At 41.4% G+C, this 18,698-nt stretch overlaps 1 protein-coding gene across 4 annotated transcripts in view; it reads left to right on the top strand.

Annotated features, from left to right (window-relative positions):
- The first annotated feature begins 777 nt into the window (after positions 1–777).
- Positions 778–18,698, top strand: part of NEXMIF (neurite extension and migration factor) — a 203,881-nt gene continuing 185,960 nt past the window's right edge. For all 4 annotated transcript variants that reach the window (XM_037038587.1, XM_037038588.1, XM_037038586.1 and 1 more), the window contains exon 1: positions 778–1,333. The gene's annotated coding sequence lies outside the window, so the exon portion shown is untranslated. The remainder of the gene's footprint in view (positions 1,334–18,698) is intronic.

The raw sequence follows: 18,698 nt of genomic DNA, 5'->3' as shown, positions 1-18,698 counted from the left end.
GGCACATTTCAGGTTCCCTTTTTCTCTCCTTCTTTATCCCCAAAAATCCCTCTGTCCAATTCTTTGGGAAATGGCTCTTCATTCAAACCTTCCAACACGACCCACCCTTCTGGAGGCCTAGGCTCTGAAGTTAAGGGTAGGTAGAGGTTGAATGATTAGATGGTTTGGTGAAAGAAGCCATTGAGATGTTCTTTCCCAAACTTCAGAGCGCCCCTCTCTGTACAGATAACCACCCTGAGAGACGTGGGAGAGTGCTCTCCGCCTGCTTGTCTGCTGGGGAAAGAACGCTTCACTGGCGCGGTGGACAGGGCTAGCTGCAAGAATGAGTGGGGGGTGGGGTAGGGGTGGGAAAGGGGGTGCGCGCCCTTTATGACAGGTGGCTGCGCAGTGCGCGCTCCCGGGAGTCTGAGGGGAGGGAGGGACAGACGGACAGAGTGGGAGGGGGGACATAGGGAAGAGGCCTTAGGAAGGGTAGAGAAAACGGGAGGGAAAGGGAGGACAGTGGCGAGAAAGGGAGGTAAAGGGGGAACGCGTCCAGCAAGAACAGCCAGATTGGAGGAAACAATGGCAGGGGCAATAGCGATGGTGGCAGCCGAGGCAGTTCCACTCTGGGCACCTTTCTGAATGGGCAGTGGCAGCTCTGGGAGAAGAGGAGACCAGGCAGCGCCCGCGGAGGCTGTGAGAAAAGCGGCGGAAGGAGGAGGAGGGGGAGGAGGAGGAAGAAGAGGAGGAGGAGGAAGAGGAGGAGGAGAAAGAGGAGGAGGAGGGGGACGAGGCAGAGGGAGAACCCGGGAAGGAAAACCAGTAGCAGCAGCCGCAGCAGCAGCAGCAGCCGTCGCCGCCACCACAGCAGTAGCAGTAGCGACAGTAGCAGCATTTAGCGGTAGCTTTAACGGGGTAGTGACAGTGGCAGCTTCCCTCCTTCTCTCTCCCTCCCGCCGAAAGCTACAGTACCGCACTGAGCGGGCTCCAGCGCCTAGCACGCAGCCGTCTCTCGAGGTAGCCACGGCCCGGGCTAGAGCTCGTGCGGGCCAAGCGGAGACCCCAGGCGCAGCTGGCAGCCACTGAGGCACTGAGCTCCAGGGCCAAAGCCCAACAGCTCTGACAGCATCTAGCAAGGCGGCGGTGGCGCCTGAGGGAGAGAGGCGCGTCCACCTGGCGGGCCTGGCGCATGGAGCTCAGGCAGAGGTGGCGGCAGCGGCAGCAGTAGCAGCGGCAGCAGCTAGAGCAACGGCGGTGGTGGCGGGATCCCAGCTTTAACTGTGGCCGCGCTCACTCCAGCGCCCGCTGCCTGAGCCCGCCCGCGACGTGCACCCAGGAGTCGGCCTGCGAGGTGAGTACGGGCGCTGCCGCGCAGCCCCCTGGCCTCCTCGCCGGCTCCCCAGCTGACTCCGGGTGGCAGCGGCAGGGGGTGGGAAGGATTGGGGGAGGCCGAGACAGAAGAGGAGGAAGGGCAGACGAAAGGGAGGGTGTCGGTGCGAGAATGGAGAGCGTGTGTCTGTGTACTAGGTAGCAAGGCCGCGGGGGCGCGCGGTCCCGACTCGCCCTGACAGGCACTGCAATCTAGGAAAGGCCTCTCTCTCTGCTGGCGCCGGGGGGAGGGGAAGCAGGCGGCTGGAGCTTCCGCGCTCACACGCACAGGGCCAGGCAGCGGGCACCAGCCAAGTGTTGCCTCCTTTCGGGCTGCTGCCCAGGAGACTCTGGCCAGGGAATGGGCATGAACACCGAACGCTTCGGCGTGAGCGGGAAAACCCACGCGGCAGCACGATCCGGGGCCGGGCCAAAGCGGCAAAGGTGCGAAGCGCTGCGGCCCGCACCTCTTGAGCCTCCCGCGCGCGCAGCGCTGCCCTGCGGACCACAGAGCGCCTCTGAGCACGCGCCACTCGACTGGGGCTGCGGGCGGTTCTCGACTGGGGGCTCTATCTAGCCTCACCCAGCATGTCACGGTTGCGGGCATTGCCCCGAGGCCCCTTCCCTCTCAGGAGGGCAGTCGAATTGCCGCGCTCCTGCGTGGCTTCTGGAGCTGCGCTCTGCCGTGCCCCGCCACACACATCCGCTGGAGTCTGGCACACCGGGTGGGGTGGGGAGGCCGTGAGCCCGGGCGGGGAGCGGGGCCGGCTCTGGGAAAGTGTGGAAAACGCGCCGCTGAGTTGGCGCCCTTCTGCTGAGGAATCCAGTGGTTTCAGCATGACTGCTTCTGTCGGTCGGATTCATGAGAGACTGAATCACCGGCACAAGGTTTTCTGTCTTCTTCGAAGTTAAAAAAAAAATGGCATCCCCATTTTGACACCAGCACACTTGAATTTTGTCGAGTTTCTGGTTGCAGTTTGGAATGAGTGGGTTTCATATTTTGCTTCTACGTTTTGGCTCCCAGCATGTTGTTGAATTCTGTGCAGTATACTTAGCTATGTGGCCTTTTCCTAACATTCCATTTTCTAGATTGTTATCTGAAAAGACATGATTTGTGTGTACGGCTGCCTAGGGTGTTTTAAAAAGCATCTAAAGCACTTTAACCCGGGATTTGAATATCTCTTCGGTTGTTTTTGGTGAAGCAGAGTGTGCTGAGAGTGTAATATTTGTCTTGGTGAGAAAGGTGCTCCAACGGTTTTCCCTGAACTGTAGAGATCATTTGAGTGAGTTTCCAGGGATAAATCTCCCTTACATCTTTTATACATACGGCAACATATGACCAAACGTTTTATTTACAGCAATGACGTTGTCATGGCTGAGGAGAATTTACACTTACTTAAAAATATTTTTAGAAGGGAACAAAAAAGCCCTAAGTAACTGTCATTTTACATATTAACTGGGAACCCTGCTAATCAAATAAAACTGGCTGAGTGTCTGAAACTCTATCCCAGTGAAGTATGTGGCTGTGAATATAATTAACCATCTGTCTAGTGAACAATTTAAATTTGGGCTGGTACATTTTTATTACAGGGTCTAATTTCTTGAAGACTTGAACATTTTACCCAGCAGTAACAACAAAAACATATTTGCTTACTAGGTCAAAGATTTATTTGTGTGGTAGTGGGATTTCCCTTTCTCTCCCCTCACCTCATCTTTCCTGGTCCCCACACTCCTTGACTTAGGAAGTCAAAATGAGCCTCTTGCTTTTGCAAATGGCATATTTACAATACAGGAACTCAAAGCAGCCAGGGCAGCTAGTGATTAGATATTTTTGTTACTTGGAAATACTTTCCAATATTTTACCTCTCATAGAACCTGTATAGATCGCAATTGAATTGAAAAATATATACTTTTTATGGACATGTGTACAAATGGAGTAGGGTTATTCAACAAATTTAAAATTGAACTTTAACTTCATTTTCTTTTTCTTATTCTAATTACCCACTTAGCTTTCCCCAACTGTCCTAACCGTCCTTTCACCGCCCCCTAAATCATATCCTTTTATTACTGTAACCAATTTTTTAGGTTAACAGTATTCACATTTGTGGTTTTAACAGCATGTTGACAAACTGCTTTTCCTTTGTAAATTGAAAGTGTAAAATACTATAACGTGAAAGGACATTGTCCATGTTAAAATTTTTTCTCTCTCGTGTGATTTTAACCAAAAATTTATTACTAGGAAAAAAATAGATTTTGGGTGGGGAGTAAATGGCCCTGGAAAGATTAGATTTCAGATACTCTACTAAATAATTGTTGCTATAACATAACATAACATAACATAACATAACAAACATGATATAACATAACTAAAATTAATCACAGATTGATTGTTCAGTATTTTCCTTTAAATGACTAATACTTTAAAGCAAATATCTGGCTAAATAACAGCTCTGATAAATGGGTAACAGTTATTGTGAGAATCTGGTAAAATGTGATGTGTCAAATTTGTTAAGTAAATCAACCTGTTTGGTGAATAAATCTTCAATGCATCAATGCTTTTTAAAAACACACACAGACACACACACAAGCAAATATATAAACACCCTGTTGTCAAAGTCAAACAAGTGCAGAAGACTGCTACTTTTTTTCTGTTTTACCCAGTCCTCTCTTTCTCTTTTTTCTACAGTCTAGTTACCTGTAAACTCCCCAGAGCGGAGAGAACTAAACATGTGGTAATGTTGCCTATGTTCAGGAGGTGGGAGAAGAGAGATGAGAAAAGTGATAAGTGCTAGATTCTAAACAGTCAAAGATATGCTCATGGATTTCTGACAATCACTGTGTAGGTCCTCATCTCAGAAAGTCTTTGCTTTGGAGATGGACTAGCTTCACCAAAGAAGCATTCATTGCAGTTGCTCTGTTCCTAAGCCTGGTTCTAGTGAATACTTTTTTTCTCTCCAAATCCCTTAGTAAGGGGGATAAAAGGAGATTCTAATTGGCCTTTTACCCTGTTACATTATCTTTACATGTATTTATCTGCTGGCACGTACATGGTTTAAGTGTTCTGCACTGAAGTAAGAAAAAAAAAGGACCAAAGGAGATGATAGGGAAGAGAAATGATACACTAAGGAGTAGGTCATCTTGTTTCACTGCTTCAACCGCTTCTGGTTTAATGGGAAAGCAGGTTTGGACATTTTAATTTTTTCTTCATTTCCCCCCTATTACCTCCTCCAAAAATTTTCCCATCAGCTCCCTAATTGACAATTTCTCCACCTTTTTGAAACCAGGGTCACAGAGTTAGGCACGAAGGACTTGTTGGGCTCTCCATGCCACTTCTCCAGGGCTCCTTAGAAACAAAACAAATGGCATTGGACAAGACTGCACACAAGGGGCTACCTTTAATTTAAAAATTTCCCTTGCCCTGGCTGGTGTAGCTCAGTGGATTGAGTGCTGGCCTGCAAACCTGAGGATTGTGGTTCAATTCTCAGCCAGGGCACATGCCTAGGTTTCAGGCCAGCTCCCAGCAGGGGACCCATGAGAAGCAACCATACATTGATATTTCTCTCTTCGTCTCTCCTTCCCTTTCCCTCTAAAGATAAATAAATAAAATCTAAAAAAAAAAAGAATTTTCCATCATGCAGAAAATTCTGTTTTAGGCAGAGATGAACATTCCTCTACTCTCAAACAACACTGGCTTTGTGCAATATTAAGCACATCACAACCTTGCAGAAATCTTGTCTGGGGTGGGGTCAGTCAGTGCAGGGTAGGGGAAAGATGCCTTTTAGTGATGGTAGGGCCTTTTCTGGACCAGCCACAGGTAAGGGGTGAGGACCCTCTAGTCTGTATTCCCCTGGGTCCCTCATTGACCACAGTGATTTGCAGGCCTCTGCTTGGGACTGTGCTCTTTTTAATCTTTTTTTCCTGTGGATAAGCAGTGTGACCTGATATCTTTCTCTGCCTGTTCTCTGGTGGGGAAAAGGACTGAGGTCTTCAGGACCAACTGCTAAGCACATAATTTTTTATTTTTCTAAAAGTCACTTTAATAGATCATCTTTATACTTCCCAGTGAGATGATTTTGTTATAAACAATTATCTACTATTTTTCTCAAACTCCTTCAAACCTCATTTAAAAAGTTATACCTCTCCCCCTCAGTAGCCCATCAGTATTACAAAACTAACTTAACCAAGATGGTGCTTCTAATATTCAACTTGAAGGGGGTTAGAGGTTAGTGACCAAAACTATACTGTGGGCCTGACAGCTTGACTAGCAGTCCCCCATCCAGAACATGCATTGATTTTCATTTTGTTTGTGGGAAATTAAAGCATTTTCTCTATGGATAACTATAAATAGTGTGGCCACATGTTGTGGCTTATACCTGTTGTCCCAGGATATTTGTTTTACCCTTAAATGTGTACCAGTTTGGGTCCAGGCTGGGTAGCTCAGTTGGTTAGAGCATTGTCCCAGTATGGCAAGATTGCAGTTGGACCTCCAGTCAGGGCTCATACAAGAATCCACAAATGAATGTGTAAATAAATGGAGCAACAAATCGGTATTTCTCTCTCTCTCTCTACCTGCCCTTTCTCTCCCTCTAAAAATTAATTTTAAAAACTTGGTGGGGAGGGATAATGAACTATCAGGGTTTCTATTCCCTTAACTGGCTCAGCCTATCCTTTTCCCAGCTAAGAGGTCTTTCTGGAGGATAAGAACCCCCAAAATGATTCAGGCTGTGGGTTTGGCAGAATTGGACACCCCTCCAAAATGCATGTGTGTTCATGTGTGCACAAACTCACAAACGCATACACAAAGAGGTGCTATCTGCATGCTGGAGAGTGGCTGCTCTTACTTTCACGAAAGACTGGTGATAGACAATAAGCCTAAAGCATATCAGGAGGTACTTAGGTTTAGAAAGATCATCCTGACAACGGTAGTTGTAAAACAATAGGGTGGTACCAACAGGAGTGTGAATTCCTTTTAGGATATGTTTTAGGAATTGCACAGGTGCTCTGGCTGGTATGGCTCAACGAATTGAGCTCTGGCCTCTGACCCAAAGGGTTGTTGGTTCAATTCCCAGTAAGGGCACATGCTTGGATTATGGTCCAGGTGCCCAGTAGGGAGCGTTCAAGAGGCAACCAATTGCACATCAATGTTTCTCTTCCTCTCTTTCTTTCTCCCTTGCCACCTCTCTACAAATAAATAAGTAAATAAATAAAGTACACAGTTAACTCTCTGTCCAGAATAATTTGCATGTGTTCTTGCAAAATATATATATATTTTACATACACACATACATATAAAAATAACATATATATGCCAAATAGCATTTATTTCCACTTGCCTTTTCTGTAATGGACAGAAAAGATAATATTTTAAACTGTCTTCCAGTCCTAAGTACCTGTGATTGGCTTTCATTGATCTAGGGCAGGAGCCAAAAGAAACTATGGTCCATAGGCCAAATGTGCCTGCTATGGTAAAAGAAATCATGTAGACAAGAAAAAAATGTTGAGTCCATATGGAGTTGCTTTTGAGTTTTCAAGCTTCCCCTTTGTAATTGAGCTTTACTTAGGCCAATGCTAAGATGAGTCCACATTTTGTGAGCACATACTTATCAACTGATATCTAGGGTTTGAGAGATTGTCCAGAACCTGGTAAAGTAGCAGGGGATGACCCCAAAAGTGAAATCTATGTGTGAATTTGTTTGTTTGAGCCAAAATGTCAATAGTGATCTTTTCTTTCCTGCGTAACTGAAATTTTGTGGTGCTACTACATTTTTTTCTGTTTTCCTCTCCAATATTTGCCATGTTATTCCAGGCATTCATGATTTATTAACCCAGAGACCAGTTTTTGCCACTTGCTTGAACAGAGACCTCCTGTTTCTTTAGTTATTAAATAACTGCCACACATTCTGAAAGTGTGTGTTACTGAGTAGGAAAATAGATAAAGTGAGCCATCACCGTGTAGTTTAGTGGTCCCTAACATTTTTAGGGGGGCATGAACTTTTGTGAAAATTCGATGAATGCCAAGAATACTCTCCAGAAAAGTGCACATTTACATATATGACACTTGCATACATTTTCAGGAAATTCAACCATGCATTGTATGTTAAAAACTCCTGCAATAGCCTTTGCCTGGTTGTTACAAGAATTACTATTGCTTGGCTGTCATGGTCATAGTATCCTGAAATGGAAGCCATGAAAATGACTCTCTCAAAAAATCCTGTTATTAGTATACTTATGGGCTGCAACTCTCAGCTACTGTTGTGAGCATTTTTCTGCTTGGCCTTTACGAGCATTTTTTATTGTGAAAAAGAGTCACTTAGCACTCACTTTGATATTGCTATTCTCACCAAGAAAATGTCAAGGCTAGTTTCCCCAAATCCTTGACTTGTCAATTTTCAGATACCTACAAAGGTCTGTTTAGCACTCGCCCTATACAAGTTCATTATTAATATATAAAATAGATCCCATAAAAGCTTGCTTGTGCTCACCCACCCCCATCTCTTGCTCTCTTTCGTCTATTTCCCTATCTCTGTATATTTTTCTTAGTCAATGGTCTTGACAAAAATTGGGAATTCTTGCCAGCACTGATTGTTAGGTATGGTGATGAAGTCATGTAGGGAGGTGATGTCCAGATATCTTCATGAGGACCCTTGGGACTCATGGGCCTTTTGGAGTATCAGCCATCATGGAAGTGTAACATCATATATTAAAGACAAATTTTCTTAAGCTCTGCAAACACGAACATATGCCATATCTATGCTTTGCAGTTGGGGAGGTAGGAATAGGTGATGTTCCTATCCATAAATAAATGTTTATTGCCTGTGTCTTTGTTTCTTATCTTAGTAGTTTGGAGTATGGCACAGTATGAAGTCTAATAGAATCCTGATTCTGGAAGGGCCTATTAATGATAATTTCTATTTCAATTTGGTAAACATTTATTGAGCACCTATTATGTGCTAAGCACTAGGATACTGGGGACAGAAAAAATAATAAAACATATTCTCCTCTCTTATATGAAATTAGCTTTGTTCCTGGCTGGGCCTTTTTACCTTCTGTACTAATTTACCCTACCATTTTTCTAATTCAATGCATTTTCTATTATTTCTATATTCTCCTTCTTAGAAACTAAGTATAGATGCCTTGTTTTCCTAACACAGCAGGAAATTCCTTGGCAAACAGGTATTTCTAGCTAGGTTGAGACATTTCCAGCCTCCATGGCACAAATGTTTCTATTCTTATTTCTGCATTGGCTTTGCAGGTCCCATTTAATAAAGAGTGATATATTTCTTTTTCAGAAATTTTGAGGCAAGATTTCTATCACTGGCAATGTGGAATTGCAAATAGAATTAGCCATGCTGTATTGACCATTGACTTAGGATTATAGTACAGAGTTATTGACTTCTGACAAATGAATTGAATGTACTCTGCAAAAAGCCAGTTGTCCATTTTTCAATAGGTTAGTTTTTAACCCCTGGTTGGTGGTTATATTCATTTTCTATTGCTGATATAACAAATTATTAAAAGCTTAGTGGTTTAAAAGAACATAAATTTGTTATCCTACAGTTCTAGAGGTTAGGAATCTGACATAGATCTCACTGCATTAAAATCAAAGTGTGAGTGGGGCTGAATTCCTTTGTGGAAACTCTAGGAGAGACTACATTTCCTTGCCTTTTCCTGCTTCTAGAGTCTGCCTGCATTTTTTGGCTCATAGTCTCCTTTCCTTCTCAAAGTCAGCAGTGGTAGATTGATTCCTTATATTGCATCACTTTAATCTTACTTGCATTGTCACATCTCCTTTTCTTACACTCATTCTTCTGCTATCTTCTTTCACTTTGAAAAACCCTTGTGATTACATTGCATCTACCTGGATGAATAATACAGGATAATCTCCCCATCTCAAGGTTAGTTAATTTGCAAATTTAATCCCATCTGTAATCTTAGTTCCCTGTGGGCCATAAAACCTAACATATTCACAAGTTCTAGGAGTAGGTCATGAACTACTTTGTAGGGTCATTACTCTGCCTGTCTCAGTGACTTGATCTTTTTTTTACTGTCGATACTGTTACAGATGACCCGCATTTCCTCCCCATGTTTTAACAGTGACTTGATTTTTAAAAATTTGAAATCATTATAGACTGATAGGAAGTTGAAAAGACTGAAAGGTTCTATGTACCCTTCACCCAGTTCCCCAAATGGCTACATCTTACGTAACTATAGCTTAAGATCAAAACCATGAATTTGACATTGAACAATGGATGTGATTATATGCCATTTTATTACATGAGTAGATTTATGTAATTACTACCACAAAGATAAAGTACTATTTCATCACCACTACCATATCTCTTGTGCCAGCCCTTTATTGTCCTTATAGTCACACTTATCCCACTCACCCTCACAATCTCTAGCCCCTGGCCATCAATAATCTTTTTCCTAAATGTATAAAGTTTTGTCGTTTCAAAAATGATATATAAATGGAGTCATAGAGTATGTGACCTTTTAAAGTTGAATTTTTTTTCACTCAGCATAAGGCCCTTGAGATCCATCTGAGTTCTGGGTATAGACAATACATTCTTTACATTCTTTTTTACTGTTGAACAGTATTTCATGGTGTGGATCTATTACACTTTGTTTAACCATTTACCTGTTGAGGACATTTTGGTGGTCTCCAGTTTTTGGCTATTATGAATGAAACTGTACATATTAGCGTACTAGTTTTTATATGAACATAGTTTTCATTTCTCTGAAAAAATGTCCAGGAACATGATCGCTGGGTCACGTATTAAGTGTATGTTTAGTTCTTTAAGAAACTTTGCAACTGTTTTCCAGACTGCCTATACATAACTTATCAGTCTACTAATACCAACATTTTACCTATATGAATACTGCTTCCCGCTTTTAAGCCTTTTTATCCTTCCTCATTCATAACATCATTGTCCTAAAAATTCCCTCTACATAGTATATTTAGAGCTACATCAGACAATGTTATAATTTTTGCTTCAACTGTCAAATGTAATTGTGAAAACTCAACAGGAGCAAAAAAATTAATGGTATTTACTCTTACTTTTACTTTTTTCATTCTTCTTCCTTCCTGATATTTCAAAATTCCTTCATGCAAAGTCTGTCTGGAAAATGTCCAGCCACTGTTAATATAACGAGAATGGTTTATGCGACATTGATGTAACCTGACAGCCAAGGAGAGTGGACTGGAATGCGCATGCATGAACAATGACAACCTCACTGTACTAGTCAGTGGGGGTGGTAGATGCCACTGAGTGAGCATGTGTACTGTGTGGCCATCACATTCAAAATGACTGAGGGAGTAAAGCAGCAAATCTGCATCAAATTTTGTGTTAAGCTTGAACATTTCTTTGTGGAAACTATTTGGATGATTCAGAAGGCTGCAGCTATGAGCAACTGGTGATTGGCAGCATCATCATGACAACACACCTGCTCACACATTGCAATGCAGAGATTTTGGCAAAACATCAAATCACCCAGGTGACCCAGTCTCCCTGTAGTCCATATTTGGCACGCTGTGACTTCTGGCTTTTCCCAAAACTAAAATCACCTTCGAAAGGGAAGAAATTTCAGACTGTTGATGATATTCAGGAAAATGGGATCAGGCAGCTGATGGTGATTGGGAGAACTGTGTGAGGTCCCAATGTGCCTACTTTAAAGGGGACTGAGGCATCATTGTTTTATATACAGTGTTTCTTGTATCTTGTATCTTCTTCAATAAATGTCTCTATTTTTTATAGTGCATAGCTGGATGCTTTCTGGACAGACTGTATATACAGAGTCTGACTGAAGTAACACCTGCGTGAGTGTGGTTGGTAAGGTAATGCTATGAGTGTAGTAATTTATAGTTTTAATTTGAATATTTCACCTAAAATGTCATATGGTGTGCTTGAGTGTGATCCCATTGTTACATAATTACATGCTTATGATTTTGTAATAAAAAAGAGATGTTATTTGTACTGGAATATATATGGGGGGCTTCCTTTAGTCATTCTTTTAATGCAGGTTTGTTGGCAACAAATTCTCTTAGTTTTCCTTTATCAGAGTATTTCTTGATTTCCTCTTCATTCCTGAAGGATATTTTCAATGGGTATAGGATTCTGAGTTGATAGTTATTTTCTTTCAGCACTTGAAAAAGGTATTATTTTCTTCTGACCTCCATGGGTTCTGATGAGAAATCTACTGTCGTTTGAATTGTTTTTTTCCACCTTGTAGGTAAATATCTTTTTTTTCTCATAGTTTTTAAGATCTTTCTTTTTTAACATCTTTAGTTTTCAGAAGTTTGGCTATGATTTACCTTTGCATTGATTTCTTTGGGTTCATTTAGTTTGGAATAGTCTCAGCTTCTTGAATCTATAGGTTTATGTCTTTTACCAATTTTGGGAAGATTTCAGTCCTTATTTCCTTTAATATGTTTTCTATTAAGTCTTCTTATACTATTGTGTCAGGCCTCCTCTGATAACAGGAAAGTTAGATATTTTATTATAGTCCCACAGGTTCCTGAGGCCGTCCATTTTTTCACTTTATTTTCTCTGTTGTTTAGATTGGATAATTTTTATTCTTCCATTTTTAAGTTTCTTGATTCTTTCCCAGTCCTTTCCATTCTGCTGTAGAGCCTATCTACTGACTTATTTTATGTTTTAAAAGATGGTGCTTTATTACTTTATCAGCATGCTTGGCACATCCACCTAGATGTTATCTCAAAGTCAACATGTACCAGATCCAACACACCATTTCTGATGCCACCTCTGCACTCTGTGACATGAGAAACAGCCCACCTTATCTCACAGTTGTCCCATCTCCTGTCAGCTTCACCTTGCCCATGTCCTGTATTCCCACCTTCACCCCTGCCCTACACCAAGCTCTTGCCCTCTCTCACCTGGACCACACCTGGACCACTGCACTGCCCTCCTCACCAACTTGCTGTGGGCATGTTGATTTTTAAAAATTTCAGTTATTTTATTTTTCATTTCTAAAATTTCCACTTGGTTCTTCCATGTATCATTTATTTTTTTCCTGAGACTTTCTATTTCCTGTTTGTTTCAAGAGAGTTTGTAATTGCTTAATGAAATATTTTTATCATGACTGCTTTAAAATCTTTGTCAGATAATTCTAACATCTCTGTCATCTTGGCTTTGGCATCTATTGATTGCCTTTTTCCATTTAGCTGCAGATCTTTCTCATTTTGGATATGATGAATGATTTTTTTTATAGAAACCTGGATATTTTTGTAGTATGTTATGAGACTCTGGGTCTTACTTAAACCTTCTGTCTTAGCTAATGTTCTCTGATCCTGCTCCAGCAGGGGAAGACAATGTGCCGCCTTATTACTTTCAGGTGGGTGTAGAAGTCCAGGTTCCCAATTCAACCTCTGTTGGCACTTGGAGGGCAGGGCTTCTCATTATTGCTGGGTGAGGGGTTGGAATTCAGTGTTTGGTAACCATCTTTGGTTAGTGACTGCCATATTGTACAACATATATCCAGAACTTTTTTATCACTATTCCGGGAAGACTAGGATTTCAGAAGGGAGCCTGATTCTATAAGAATTGAAATTAGATACTATGGCCCAGGTAGAATAAGACAAGGGCCTACTTATTGAATTTGAGGTCTATGGCTGGGGTTTAGTTCCAAAACCTGAGGTAGTATGAGTACTACAGAGATCTGAGCACAGGGAAGTCAGCTGGACAGTATGGAACCAGTAGAGTTGGTAGAAACTATAGATACCATACTATTAACTATGTTTTTCTTCTGAACCCTTGTAACAGAGATGGAATGACATGCTGCAAATTCTTGTACCACTCCATTTTGTTAAAATGAAAGCCTCCTCTACTGGAGAGAAGGTAATTGGCTTATTCATAACAACAAACTCCATCTCTGTGACCAAAGTAATTATTGGTTGAAATATTTAAAAAAAGAGTAGGTTATGAAAGGGATGTTCATTCAGTTTATAGCATCTAGGGTTTATTTGGCATCTTGGTGGCCCCAATACTTTGATCCTCAGCCAAGTGGGGGGCATTTTGGAAAAAGCTCTGTCTTTCACAGTTCCATGTTGACTTGTTGGCATTATTGTTCAAGGCCCAGAGAATCAGTAGACCCTATTATGCACCTTCTTTGTACACTGGCATAACTGTCACCTTCTCAGTCTCTCCTTGCTTAGACTCATAGGGCTATCCTCAATGTAAATACACTGTTCTCAATTTCCCTTACAGGTTCTCTGTATTTGTGTCTACATCTGTGCGTGTTTGTTTTTGTGGGCTGCCTATGTACTATACTGCTTGGCAAAGGAAAAGATGTACCCATTGCCTTTTGAATGTGTTGTATGTGTGGTATATAAGTCACACTGTTGTTTTCCATAGAAAATCCTGTATTTGCAAAGCTATAGCCATGACATATTAAGATATTTCATAAATGACATAGTCATATTCATTTGGCTAAGTAGGTGAAAGGAAGGGGAATGGTGCCAATGCTACAGTGAGTTTTCAGATATATGAGGTTTGAGTTAAAACTAGACAAAAACACATACTCATCTGAGGAAGAAGCAGTTTAGAAGTTAGGCTGTAAAGAGAGAGATAAGCATGCTTTATAACTCAAAGCCAAGGTGTTGGGTGTTAAATCCTAGACCACGACTCACTTAGATTCTTCCATATGTCTATTTGTGGGGAAGAGGTGAGTGTGCCTGGTTTGTTACTCAGAAATACAGAAATAATGTAGTGGGAGCAAGCAAAATCCCAATTTGTCATTTTGTTTCTGGAGAAGGCTCCAAATACACCACTTAATTTTTAAAGCAGTGGTCACCAGTTAAGAAGAAGAGCCAAAGAATCAGGATACTACTATGCAGATCTGGGTAGAGAGGCTGGAATCAACCTTCCTTGCCATTGAACTCACCCTTTCCTATAAGCCACTGCTGTTTTTTGACTAATTTCAATAATGCTTTGGTAGCAGCACATACACATATTCAGTACCCAAATATATGGAAAGACCCATTTGCTTATTACCTAGATAAAGACCTATTTGTCCATTGTTTATGTTGGTGATATCATGATATTGCTGACCCTAGTGATTCATGAATCAAGGCCAAATCACTTCTAGCCAAAAACTGAAAGATGCTGAAAAGCAGGTAGGTGAACTAATCTCTCCTTTTTGATTTTCACCTCTGCCATTCTACCCTCAGGTATCTTCTAGCACTAAATACCATTAGTTAATGGGGGCCTAAAGTGGATGCAGCTAATGCTAGGAATGGGGTTCATTTATTATCTGAAAATTTAATTTATTAGAATGAAAAATTCACAGGCCTTCTTCAGACAGCCAGGCTACATACTAGAGAAATTACTCTTTTAAATGAAAAGCCATTTTGGCATAATATGCACTGAAAAAAAGTGTGATCCTAGGTATGCTCTTTATTTTGCCCTCTGTCTTTTCTGACTTCCTCATCCTTTCTCTGACCTGTATGACTCTGACTCCATCTCCCAATAACCCTGTAGGAGGCCTTTTGCAATTAACTTCTTGCTGCTCCATGTCATCTACTTATGGCACTGAAATGCTGGGTGTCACATGGTATAAGGTAGCATTGCCCACCATGGGCCCAGAGGAATATAATGGGGGACTAAGTGTTTCCAGACCACTAGGTAGAAGGTCTGCTCAAGCAGCTGGGACACCATGAGGTGGGAAAGACTGCAGTGGATGATAGGGTAGAGAGCTGCTGTCTGAGCTTGTTGCTGAGATAGTCAGTTGTGGGAGACTATCTCAGAGAAAGAAAATGGGTTTTTAAATTCATATGGTTCAGTGGTCCTAAGGGAATGTAAACCCAGACTGGTGTGTCTTCATTCAAGAGACAGAGTTATGTTAAGGGACCATGGGTGTTAAGGCTGCCAATAACACCTTATAATTATACTGGTATAGCCCCTCTCTTCTAAATGAGTCAGAAGGCTCCTATGTTTTATTTCATATGACCTCACAGACAACCTCATGGACTTAGGAAAGGTAAACATTGAGGATAATGTAGTACATGTTGCTTTCATTTCTCGGGTCTCAGAATTTTCAAACTGTAAAATGAGGGCTTGATATAAAACTTACCTTTAAGGTCTCTTCCCACAGTAACAGTTTCCACAATGGAATCATTTTTCACATGGAGGATATGAGTCTCAGATTCTTTAAAGCAAGTTGCCCAAAGCCACACTGTGAGTCAGGGAGAGTGATAATTACAGGTCAAGCTCTCATCCTTTTCCTTAGATTTTCCTATCAGTGGTCTATTTGAACAGTGAGGTCTAAGGGGGACTGTTGCTTCTGAATGCATGAAGCCCATATTTATCTACTTTGTTTAACATTCTCACTTGCTTGACCATCTTCCCAACCTATCCTCCTCACTTATCAGCAGGGCCCTCAACCTTTCCCCTGATGTGACTCAGGATCCATATCTTGTTTGACTACAGCTGTCTTCCTGGCATATTACGTGTCCGGATACAAGGTCACTGCTACTCTTAGACAAAATCTGGAGTCAGTGCTTCAGTGACATCAATCAAGAGAGGCTTTGGCTATGGGTGTGGCTGAGAGTCAGGGTGAGGAGAGCCATTCAGAAATATCATATTGTGAGGTACCCACAAAAAGCAAGGAGGTCTGGGGGAAAAGCGCTAACAAAAAGGGGCCATGGGGATAATCAAGAGACAATGAATTGATAAAAGCAGATGGATTCAATTGTCAGTCACTATGCAGCAAAGAGCCAAGATTACTGAGATTTTGGGGGGGAGCTGTGCAATAAAACATTTCTGACTGTGACAGGAATTTAGTTTGGGGGAAGGTAGTGGGAGAAAAAGGAAAAGCTTTATCTTCAACAGGTTTAGCTTTTGTAGTAAGATATTTAGTTTAAGAAATGTTGTAAGCTGTGTACTGTGAGGGAATAAATTCAGAGAACCATATTCCCCATATGATTCTTGGAAACCGGTGGGAATTTGAAGAAGGGATGGCAGAAGGTGATCTGTGGTGTTACAACAGCCACTTTGGAAACCGAAATGGAAATTTGTCCCTGAAAGGCTAAGCAGTACAAGGAGACTCACTGGAAGTTTCTGTTTAGAGAACTCAATGAAAGAAAATGGGTTTTTAAATTCATATGGTGGGGGATGGAACACTTAGGAACCTTCATCTTTAATGGGTCCAGTTGTTAAATGTTTGGTTTATTCTTCAGAACAAGAATTTCTTTGTTACTTTTGGTCAAGGAGTCCCTGAGGTTCCCGGGGCCTTTCTCTATTTTATCCCAGTGACTGTCTCTTTCATTTTTCTTTGTCCTGTTACTTTTTTATCTTTTTCCTTAACCTAGTTTTGAGATTAAATCCACTTATAATTTATCAAATAATCCATGGACATTTCACAGTTTTTAAAAATACAGAAAAGAAATAATCAACATCTCGTTTTAAAAAATGATATATGTTTTTTTATTTTGAATAAGTAGAAAAATGCTGAAAAGCACTGAAAATCAATACTGTAACAAATACACATGGATCTCTACTCAGAATTGATAAAGAACTTTTTTAATGGTAAGAACACTTAACATATCTACGCAACAAATTTTTAAGTGTATTGTTAAGTGTAGGCACTATGTTCTAGAGCAGATCTCTAGAACTTATTCATGTTGCATAACAACTATTACCATTTTCAATATAAAGTTTGCTTTAGATTTTTTCCCAATGGGAAAAATAAAACATTACAGATAAGTTAATTTGTGTCCCCTATTTTCAGCCCCATTCCTCTCCATCCATTCCCAGAGGCGAAGATGAATTTGGTATGTATTCTTCTATTGCACTTGTATACTTTTACATATGTATATGTGTGTGTGGGTGTGTGTATATATACTTCTATGTTTTTGTTAATTTACATAAGTAATATCCTAATGCATATGTCATTCTGCAACTAGCTTTTTTCTTTCATTCAACATCTTGTTTCTGGATGTATTCTATTTTCCTCTCTACATTTCCTTTTTTCGTTCTCACTGTGCCCTAAAGCTAGTAACATGCACATTAACTTTTCATGATATTTTTATGGTAAAACAATATGTAACCATGTTACAGGTAAATTGAAAATCCAACCAATCAATAGCTCTTAGGACCAGAGAGCTCAAAGTCCTACTGTAGACTTCAATTTGAAAAGACTCTAGGGCCTAGAGTCTAGGCAGCTTGGTCAATCCAGTGATTTAAAACATTGAATAACACTTTCTAGTCAGTCTTCTACATTTTATAAAGGAGTAACAGAGGCTCAAGGACTGCTCATTTCAATATTTTGATCTTCTTTTTGCTATTGTTTTATTTTTTAATTTTAAAATTTTAATTTTTATTATTGTTTAAGTACAGTTGTCTCCATTTTTCCACCACCGCTTTCCTCTGCCCCACCCACCCCCACCTCCCACCCTCTGTCCTTCCTCCCTTTGGCTTTGTCCATGGGTCCTTTTTTCTAATCTATTTTCCTGTATATTTTTTGTTTCTATGGTTATACCTTATCTTGGTTTTCACTTAACATTATAATGTCATAATGCAGTTTTTGAAGGGCAAATCTGTACTTTGAAATCTTCCCAGTGAATAATTTTTAAGGCACAATTTTGCTATTTAGCCATGTCAACTAATGGTTGTTAGTTCCAATTCAATGCCAACAGGAATCACCAATTTGGGGTGCAGTGAAGAAGGAAATTTATTCAGTGCAAACAGCTCAATTGTGATACAGCACGGCTGTGAGAACAGCATGGCTGTGTAACAGCTCCAATAGTGTAACAGCTCAATTATGAAGCAGCATGACTGTTAAATAGCATGGCTACAAGGAGGCTCTGGGGCGAGGTGGCCTTGGGGCAAAGCCTCTCTCTAGCTAGACAGCTCTGCTCTGCTCTGCTCTGCTCTGCCTGCTCTGCTCCACTACGCACCAGTCTGCTCCATTCTGTCATGTGCCAGTTTGCTCCACTCTGCTCTAGCAAGACTGATGTTTCAGCTCCAGCTAGGGAAACCACAGTCTTCAGTGGAAAGAGAAAGAAGCTGACTATAGAGACACAAGTCCGTGGTTCCTGATAGGTCCATCCTTATGCAAATGAGGACTCCAAATCTTCACAGTTTGATTGGTCCAAAAAGCGTTACCCCGATTGGTCAGAATGGAGCTGTTTTGATTGGCTGGTGAAGATGCTGCTGGAGATACAGATGCATAGCTCCAGTTGGACAAGGAAAGCCTCAGCCCTATTGGTTGAAATACGATTCCAGGAACTTGTTTATAAGGGCTGGCTCGGATTGCAGGAACACAGTTTTGTGGGCAGGCGGGCAGTTCAGTGTGGTGGGGCAAGGCGGGGTGGTTAGTGCAGCCTTCTCCCT

The sequence above is a fragment of the Sturnira hondurensis genome, unplaced genomic scaffold (assembly GCF_014824575.4).
Source record: "Sturnira hondurensis isolate 20B ecotype Veracruz unplaced genomic scaffold, ASM1482457v3 Scaffold0024651, whole genome shotgun sequence".
NCBI lineage: Eukaryota > Metazoa > Chordata > Mammalia > Chiroptera > Phyllostomidae > Sturnira > Sturnira hondurensis.
Note: the sequence above shows the minus strand (reverse complement) of the source record. Positions and strands in the feature narration are given on the sequence as shown.